This window comes from Apodemus sylvaticus, chromosome 7, assembly GCF_947179515.1.
Source record: "Apodemus sylvaticus chromosome 7, mApoSyl1.1, whole genome shotgun sequence".
Classification (NCBI taxonomy): Eukaryota; Metazoa; Chordata; class Mammalia; order Rodentia; family Muridae; genus Apodemus; species Apodemus sylvaticus.
In genome coordinates this window covers 123,117,730-123,125,823 of record NC_067478.1, presented here as the reverse complement: position 1 = coordinate 123,125,823, position 8,094 = coordinate 123,117,730, and the positions used below count along the sequence as shown (strand labels likewise).

General features: G+C 39.6%; 1 pseudogene; it reads left to right on the top strand.

Moving 5' to 3' along the window:
* Nucleotides 1–7,044: 7,044 nt before the first annotated feature.
* Nucleotides 7,045–7,855, top strand: LOC127689846 (glyceraldehyde-3-phosphate dehydrogenase-like; annotated as a pseudogene).
* The last annotated feature ends 239 nt before the right edge of the window (nt 7,856–8,094 follow it).

Sequence of the window (8,094 nt, the reverse complement as noted above, 5' to 3'; positions counted from 1 at the left end):
CATAATAAACCCCATTGTTTGGGACACTAAATTGAAAATGGTAGGTTTCTGTCATAGTTATGTCCCTCTGCAGCCAACTGCATGAAATAGGATGATTCACCAGAACATCTACAAAGCCAAAACCCAAAGCCCATCTGTGACAGCTTCGATGCACATAATGAGGACCTCAGTCAATGCATTAGCACTGAGATTAGAATGAAGAAGTAAGGTCACAAGGATGCAAGAAAAGGATCAATAATAACTAAATGGATTGAGGGAAAAAAATCAAGGGTGACATAAACCCAAAACCAGAAAAGGCCACGTGAATGACAGAAACCATTTGAGAAAATAAACTATGCTTAATGCATTCTCCACATAAAACATCACAGCTGTGTATCTAGTTATAATGACCATAGACTTTTTCATGATAGTCTCTATGTTTTCCTGACTTGTAATTTAGCTCAGTGCATTAAATTCTACTATCCCTTAGATCTCTGATCCCTATTAGTTCAGAGTAGATGTTCCTTCCCTGATGGTTTTCTATTTCATTTCTGCATGTTTTTAATATTATGGCACAAGTCCCATGTTGGGTGACAGAATGGTGTCCTTAAGACAAAGGATGTATAGAAGTACTATGAGGTGCTGTTTTCTGGATATATCATGACTATCTCCTATATCACATATTGATACTGCATATGGCATATCGCATACCGCATATCACATATCACATATCACATATCACATATCATATATCATAGCAGCTGTAGTTACCCACACAAGTATAAGACCTGTACAAGATTAAGCCAGCCAAAATTACAGTGTTAATGGGGGTTGGAGGTATCTTGTGCTCCACACTCACCCATTAATAAGGAGATATTACAGGCAGCTGATACTTGTTAAGGAAGAGCTAATCATTTTTCCTTTAATGGTGCACATATAGGCAACACAAATTGGACATAGTGGGTTATCAAAAACATGGGATGGGAACATGAATTTGAGAGGGGCACATTGGAAGAAAAATGGAGGAATTGGATGAAAAAATGGTGAGTATATGTGATCATATTTTAATGTATACTTATAGGAAAATCTCAAAGATAAAACAATTATTATTTAAAATTGCCTTTTGTATTGATTCATTTAATTTCCAATATGCAAATCTTAATTAGGTTTGAATATTTTCTTTCCATGTACTCAGAGTTGTTCTCATTCACATACAGTACCTCTTGCAGAGTGGGTAGGATTCCATTTCACTGTGGCTTGGCATAAGGGAATTTCTACTTAAAATTTGACCTTTCAAATCTCTGCCACTGCACCAATACATCACAAAGAATAGCATTTCAAACTCTTTTCAGGTATAAACCCTTAGATTTTAAGAACTTAATAGTTTATATTATAAGTTACCAATATCGACAATATCATTTACTGTTACCAGTTTCTGGCACAGAAGCTTTAGGCAATATTACATTAGCATTTTGGTAACTTCTCAAACCAGTTTTAAAACTTGGTGACAATGGCTGCCATATATCACAATAATACATATTGACTAATTCTTAATACAGGTCAATATTATATAATGGTTGCTTATCTTTATTCAGATACATTGGTATGTCTCCAGATGCTACTGTGTCAATGTGGTTTTGAATCTGAGACACTTCTTGCTTACATAGAATAGAATGCAACTTGTCCTAGGCAGTATTTACAGAATTAAGGGTAGGTTTGGCAAAGAGCACGAGCTTTGGGGTGAGCAACAGGATGATATTCAAATCCCCTACACACTCCCACACTGTGCATGCCTGCTGCTGCCCCTGGGCCTGGTACAGAGCTATCTCACACTGCTACCACTAACTACACCCAAAGTCTCCCACGTTGTCCTCTTGTTTTTCTTCACTGGAGTTGGTGGGGGAGAGGTTAGCAGAAAAAAAAATAAAGTGGGCCAAACATAGTTCCTAATCCAAATCCTGGTGAATCTGTAACTTTTTTGTTTGTTGCAATGAAATATGTGACAAAAACTACTAAAGGAAGGGAGAGAGAGAGATAGCAGGAGAGATGGAGGGAGGGAGGGAAGAAGGGAGGGCAGAAGGGGAAAGGAGTAAGGAAGGGCTGATTTTCGCTTCGCTCTCATGGGAGGAAGGCATGGCAGCAGGATCAGGAGGCTCACCACACCACCCTCAGTCAGGGAATACTGAGTGAAGACTGCTTGTGCCCTGCTTGTTTTCTCCTTTCTGTCGGGTCTGCAATCTTCCCATGGAATAGGGCCATCTACATATAGAGTAGGTCTTCCCACCTTAATTAATGTATGGTACAAAAATTCCTCACAAACATGCGCTGAGATTTGTTTCAATGGTGATTCTAAATGCCATCAATTTGACAAGATTGTTCATCACACCATGCTTACAGGATTTGTTCTCTCAGGTTTTTTCCAGGTGGAGGAGAGGTGCTTGGGGTTGGAGAGGTAAGATGGTGCATTTTGTGTGAACCACACGGTAGAGGCGACTTCATAAATGAGAAAACAGGGTAAAATTAATAGTTTTAGGAGGTGGTGTTACCAAAATCCCTGTACAGAAAGAATTTTAAGTCATTCACAATGTATTAGCAGAACTGTAAATGACCACTATAGACTCTTGATCTTATTACAATGACTTAAGACCTTGTGTGTTCACTGAAGCTACAAATATAGATAGCAAATGAAATTGTCAAGTTTCTGGATGCCTATATTAGTTAATATTCTATTTATTTGATAAAACATTATGGTCAAAGCAATTTATAGAAGGGAGGGTTTGTGAGGTACAAAGGATAGGATTTCATAATGACAGGAACATCCTGGCAGCAACGCAAAGACATAGTGGCTGGAGCAGCTTCTGTCTCAAACCATAAACAACAGAGTCAGCAAACTCAAAAGAGTACAAGTCTTTTTTTGTTTTGTTTTGGTTTGGTTTGGTTTAGTTTTGGTTTTTTGGATTTGGTTTTTTCGAGACAGGGTTTCTCTGTGTAGCCCTGGCTGTCCTGGAACTCACTCTGTAGGCTGGCCTCGAACTCAGAAATCCACTTGCCTCTGTCTCCCAAGTGCTGGGATTACAGGTGTATGCCACCACCGCCCGGTGAGCACAAGTCTTTAATCTTTCAGAAGCTCAATAGCATCTTTCCTCCACTAGCTCCATACCATCTAATCCTGCCCATACCGGATTACCACAGCAAAACCACCACAGCACTCCACTGTAATATTTAGACAGCTATACTTCTTGCAGAAAATCAGGAATTTATGAGAAACCAGTAAGGAGCAATGACTAACAAGATGGTGCTGGACTGACTGTCCTTAAGGCCCATTATGGTTTCATTGTAATGTATTACAAGGGTGTGATCCAGGGGAAAGTAGTGGTGCAAATGCACACATTTCAGCTTTGTGCAAAATAATGCATGTGCCCCATCTCTTCCCTTTCTCAGATAAAGCACACATATTCAAATCCCACCACCTAGAATAAAATATGCATCTTCAAAACTGGTCAGATGTGGTTCTTTTTTCCATATGTCAGTGTGAATTGTTTGCCCTCATAAACCTAAGATGTCTTCAGACTTGCTATCAAGTTGAGGATGGCCTTGAACTCTTGATCCTCCTGCCATCATCATCCTAATGCTGGGTGACAGCCATGCAGCAGTAAGCCTGGTTTTCATCACACATCTTTTCATAGCTGCTGTGCATGGAGCAGGCTGCATTCACTTCAGAACCAGTCTGTACCTGCTTTCTATCCTACATGAGCAGATGGACCCATCCAGCCAGTGACAGTGACGTATGTCATACAGATATGCCTGCGATTCATATATGTCTCCTCAAGTGAGTTCCCAAGTTCATGGAAAATACACAGATCCTGTAATACATACTATTAACACTATCTAATAATAATGATCACTGGAACAAGCAGTTTTCCCTAAAGATTTTTATAATATTTTTCTCATTTAAATACAAGTACATACTATATCATAAAAAATTGTATATACGATTTAAGATGTTCTTTTGATATTTCCTGATTAAATATATTTTAAGAGTCTATAAAATCTCCTAGTCTGAAACAGCCTAAGAACATTATGCAATGATTTTATTTTATTAATTCCTAATAATTTATAGCCCCAAATATTTTGGGGTCACAAAAAAGCTGAAGCTGGTCTTTTTCAGTTGTCTTCTTCAATGCTGTTCTGCACTCATAATCTGTTCCTTTCCATAATTTGAAAAGGAACGGTTGGACTGTTGAACAGTTGGCATATCTGAAAGTAGGAAATTCAGTCAGAAATTCACATATATAGCTGAAATATATAGCAGAGAAAAGAGGGGTAATGCTTCTATGCTCCCTAACTGAGGGAGGCAGCAAAGCAAGGGTGTCAATCAGGAGAGATACTGCATTTTCCATCCTACATGGAGCTGTGGCCCTTGTCTGAACTGAACCCTCACAAGTGCACTATGCTCAGGCACCTGCACTGCTCAAAGGACCCTGTTCTCATTGGAAAGGTAAAGATCCATACTGCTGAACAAACAGAACAAGATAGAAAGCAGCAATCAATGGACCCTGGGGGACAATTCAACAGAGAAAACTGGATAAGGCCCTGTCTCTGTCACAGGGATGGAAGGGTCAGTTTATAAAAGCTTATTTTCACTTTAAGGGATTATTGGAAAATTGGCTTTGGATGGGACCTGATATAACTAATTTTCATTTTAATACTACTTTGGAAGATTCTATAATGTCCTATAAATATACCCCAGGTGATGTGGCCAGCGAAAAGAACAAAGTTCAGGTGGGTGATGGGTGTTTCTCACCTAACAGCAGGCAGCATGCTGCTCTTAAATCTCTTAAATTCATCATTTCCCCTTAACTGAGAGATGGTTCTTCTACAAATAATGATTTAAAAGATTAGTTTTAGTTCATGCACATTCTTCATTTTAGGACTGAAAGGGTCCCTGAAAGTTAAGACCAAGACACCACACCTGGCATGAGCAGAGGGAGGCCCAAGTCCAACAATTTCCTCCTAACCCATGTGCTTGCCAAGGCCTTTCAATTCAGTTCACAAAGATTTAGACATTTTTGTTTTATGTTCAAATAAAATATTCACTACATACAACTGCTACAAAGATATTTGAGCTGAGTTATAAATAATACATATAAGATAGTGGTGAGCATAATTGATAACCATTTAATTATTAGTGAATTGCAAAAGGCAGTGACATATATAAAACCCTTCTGTTAAAGTAAGCAACAGTGATAGGCAAGTTTCTTTAGTGGAAATATAATGAGAGATTGATAAAGAATGAAATGTGTAGTTGGGGGGGGAGGGGTGGCGAGTCAGTAGATATAGTAATAGTACAGCATAAAAATAAAGAATGGATTTTCAGAACCCACATAAGAGCAAAGAAGGCAGGTGGCAGTCACCTACCAGTCTGGAAACAAAGATTGGAGTCCCCATCCCTAGGGCAAACTACCTAGCCAGTCTACTGAGTATTTGTGCACTCTGGGCCCTGTGAGAGAACTTGCCTCTGAGCCCAACAACCATGCAAAAAAGTGTAGTCAATCAGGTTCCATTTTTCATCCTGTGTATAGGTCACAATTGTTTTTATTTAAAACAGTTGTGTTGAATCAGCTTTAATGAAAATTATTGGATGAAAAAGATTAAGCATGTGACCAAAACCTTGAGTAAATCACTCTGTCCCAAAATTCTGACATAAGGCACTGCAGGGCACATCCGCACAAATCTGGTCTACAAAGAGTTCAGAAGGACCGTTCAAAGAGATCATAGCTGTTCTGTATCACAAACTAGCACTGCACTTCGTTTTGAATAAGGGTGAGTCTTTAAAATAAGCCATGTGCTTTATCACATATCTGCCATTAGCTTAAGAAATAAGGGCTTCCTAATATGGAAGGGGGGAGGGATACAGGGAAAGTCAGAGGGAGGAAGGGAATGAGGGAGGGAGGAAGAGCTGAAGAGAGGAAGAGAGGAAGAAAGAGAAAACTCATTTGGGGGATCCATTTTTACCTACTCTAAAACTATTAAATTGAATACAGAATAATGTAAAAATAACTGGAGTAATAAGCATAAAAGCCATGGGCTATAAAAGATTCTGGCTCTTTAGCATCTTGCAATTGCTTAAACTATCCATATATACTTATCCTGAGAACATATATTGAAAATGCAAACTATTGTTATCACTTGGATAGTTGAAAAATCAACAAAAATTTGAAAATCTACTTCATACTTTTTTTCATAAAACAATTGCAATTGTTGACATTCTGATATCACACTGGGCTTCTGCATCAATAGCATGGTGGCAACAGTGTCAAAATAAAAACTGTCCTCAAGTATAGCTGGACCCAAGCAGAAGACTAACAGGAAAGAAATTTAGTTGAAAGCAAGAAGAAGAATATGATAGGGGGGAAGGATAAGCTTGATGTACTTCTCAAAGACAGAGATAAAGGGGTACTATGTGGTCTCTGTGCATTCTATTATTGATCTGCTTCCTGGGCTGTTTAATGTGCCTGGTAATAAGGAATTATTTCCCCAGCTTCAGACTTAAAATGTGATAATAAAAATTAATAGAGTAAAGACTATCTTTCTCTTTCCTTTGTGCATTTTTACGATGCTACATTTGTCATGGGAATACTAAGAAGATGCACACATTGAACAGAACTCTTACGGCTATAATGATTAGTAGTTTGAACATCAGCGAAGTTCCAAATAATACTGGAGGCCATCATGGGATTCTAGTGGATTCTTAGCACCCTCGGCTCCCCAGATTTACTGCATGGGCATAGTCTATGGAGCCAGAGGGAGTAAACTTAGGCAAGTTACTCAACCTTAGTAAGCTCACTGTAAATGTGGATGATAATAACTCATATGATGATGATAACTCATAGAGTTATTGGGAGACTTATAACAATGTCAAAGAGGTATGTGTCTGACATGAAATAATCACCATCATTATTTCTCAAAAAACAGAATATAAAGAGTACACGTGGACTCTGCTCCTCCCTGTTCCAGAGACAGCCATATCTTCTCATGCAGTGCCAGCCTCATCCCTTAGACATGATGGTGAAGACTGGAGTGAACAAATTTGGCTGTATTGGATGCCTGGTTCCCAGGGCTGCCAGCTCCTCTTGCAAACTGAATATTGTTGCCACCATCAATGACCCCTTCATTGACCTCAACCACATGGTCAAATATTTCTGTATGACTCTTCCCATGGCAAGTTCAAGGGCACATTCAAGACTGAGAATGGGATACTTCTCATCAAAAGGAAGGTCATCACCATATTCTAGGAACAAGGTCCCACCAACATCAAACAGGGTTATGCTGGCTCCAGGTATGCTATGCAGTCTCATGGAATTTTCATCACCATGAAGAAAACTGGGACCCACTTTAAAGATGGGGCAAAGAGGCTCTCATCTCAGCCCCTTCTGCCAATGCCCTAATGTTTATAATGGTTGTAAACCATGAGAAGTATGACAACTCATGATTGTCAGCAAAGGTTCCTGCACCAAGATTATCCCCTTTGACCAAAGTCATCCATGAAAACTATGACAGTGAAGAAGGTCTCATGACCACAGTCTATGCCATTACTGCCATTCAGAAGACTGTAGATGGCCCCTCTAGAAAGCTGCAGTGTGTTGGCCTTGGGATTGTCCAGAACATCATCTTTGCATCCACTGGTGCTGCCAAGGTTACGGGAAAGATCAGAGCTGAATGTAAAACACACTATCATGGTCTTCCTTGTTCCAATGTGTCCATCATAGATCTGACAAGCCACCTTAAGAAAGCTATGAAATATGATGACATTAAGAAGATAGTGAAGCAGGTGTCTGAGGGCCCACTAAAGGGCATCTGGCCTAAACTGGGATGAGCTTGTCTCTTGCAACTTTAACAGTGAATCTCACTCTTCCATCTTTGATGCTGGGGCTGGCATTACTCTCAATGACAACTTTGTAAAGCTCATTTCCTGGTATGACAATGAATACAGCTAGGGCAACAGGGTGGTGGACCTCTTGGCCTACATGGCCTCCCAGGAGTAAGAAGCCCTGGGCCACCCAGTTCAGCAAGGTCACAAGAGCAAGAAAGAAGCCCTCCATTGCCACGAAGTCC